The sequence below is a fragment of the Mandrillus leucophaeus genome, unplaced genomic scaffold (assembly GCF_000951045.1).
Source record: "Mandrillus leucophaeus isolate KB7577 unplaced genomic scaffold, Mleu.le_1.0 Scaffold278, whole genome shotgun sequence".
Taxonomy (NCBI): domain Eukaryota; kingdom Metazoa; phylum Chordata; class Mammalia; order Primates; family Cercopithecidae; genus Mandrillus; species Mandrillus leucophaeus.
The window spans coordinates 2,487,361-2,489,261 of NW_012102898.1; the positions used below are offsets into that span (position 1 = coordinate 2,487,361).

Below are 1,901 nucleotides of genomic sequence, written 5' to 3' on the forward strand. Positions count from 1 at the left end.
AGAGGAACTCATGTGCTGAGGTGCTGTGGAGCTCAGTCTGCAAGCAGTGAGTAACAGAAGCCTGTACACAAACCTGTGTGAGTGTACTTGGAAGTGGAAACTCCAACCCAGCTAAACCTCCAGATGAGGACAAGCAACCCCAGCCAATGGCAATCTTGTGTGAGATCATGAGCAAGAACCTAGACAAGCTGGCCCCAGATTTCTGACCCTCTGAAAAGGTGTGAGATAATCATTATTGTTTCAGACTGCCAAGTTTGGGGGAAACTAATACAGGTAGAAAGATTGCAGAATTTGTCAACATAATCTTGGCTGGATGCCCACTTGCCACTGAATGTGATATTCTACAGTTCAGAACTTTGGTTTCCCACTCTCTAAAGTGGGCCTTATCTATCTATATCTTGCAAGGTAATTCCATTGTTTAACTCTTCTGAAGCACCCCGTATTGTATCAAGTAAATGGACATAAGAAAAGTAATCCATAAGTGACATATAGAGTCTTATGATTTTTTACTATCATTTTCATTATAAAGTGTTATTTTAAAAACTTTGTTAAAATACGCAAAATACAAAAATACATTATTTAATTAAAATAATTATACTATATCTCTATACAACAGCTTTGCCTAACCACAGTTTATTTTGGAATAATTTAAATATATCTTCCAAACTTGTACAAAACTTAGACAAGCCAAAACTACAAATCCGGTCATATAATGATAAACATCTCCACACATCAAAACAAAGTATTCCACATTTTAAATTTAAAAATTAAATTAATTTTTAATTATTTAAAGGGGAAGTGTTAATTTTTAATTAGTTAATTAAAGAGGAAACGTTAGATCATAATATTTTTAGCTTTAGAATTTCTACTACCAGAAAATCAGAATGTTTTTTGTAGGTTATTAGCCTTACCACTTGAAATAGCGTTCTTTCCTCCCTCCCTCCGGAATAATGCTTGGAAAAGAGAGTACTCTGTTACCTCTGAGCTTCTAAGGGCTTTTTGAAAAGGCATAAACTGGTATTTAATATAAAGAGATCAATATGTAACATTATTTTAGCAGTTACCACTCAAAATAATGACTCTATGTGTATGTGTGTGTGGGTGCATAGATAGATAGATAGATAGATAGATAGATAGATAGATAGATAGATAGATTTGATGAGCCTCAGCCCTCATGCCAGTCCCTTCAGTATCAAGCAAAGTGGCTATTTTTGTTTCCCCCCCTCAGGGACTATAAATATAAATCCTCTGAGCAGTACTTTGCAGCATGTCGATAATACTCAATGGAGCACCTGAAGGAGATTCCACTTGTCTCTGGGAGAAAAGCAAAAAATATATCCATTATTTCATGGGACACAGTGGCTTCCTTCCAAAGTGCATGCTGACAACTTGGGCTGTGCTCCAGAAAAAGTTACAATGTTCGTCAGCAGCCATCTCCTCATATGTTGCATAAAACAATTGCAATACATGATACTTGGATTCTTTTTGTACTAGATAACTTAATGCTTCCATTTAATAAGAAGATCTATCCAATAAAGCCACATAAACTAACACCATATACGAAATCAGACATCAGGCTGGGCTTACTGGCTCACACTTGTAATCCCAGTACTTTGGGAGGCCAAGGCAGGCGGATCACGTGAGGTCAGGAAATCAAGGGCAGCTTGGCTAACATGGTGAGACCCACTCTCTACTAAAAATACTAAAATTAGTCGGGCGTGGTGGCAGGTGCCTGTAATCCCAGCTACTTGGGAGGCTGAAGAAGGAGAATCAGTTGAACTCGGGAGGCTGGAGGTTGCAATGAGCCAAGATCGTGCCACTGCACTCCAGCCTGGGTGACAGAGTGGGACTCGGTTGAAAGAAAGAGAGAAAGGAAGGAAGGAAGGAAGGAAGGAAGGAAG

At 38.5% G+C, this 1,901-nt stretch overlaps 1 protein-coding gene across 3 annotated transcripts in view; it reads right to left on the reverse strand.

Annotated features, from left to right (window-relative positions):
- Positions 1–1,901, reverse strand: part of CDH18 (cadherin 18, type 2) — a 1,248,329-nt gene that overhangs the window by 469,740 nt on the left and 776,688 nt on the right. The gene's annotated exons all lie outside the window — the stretch shown is intronic.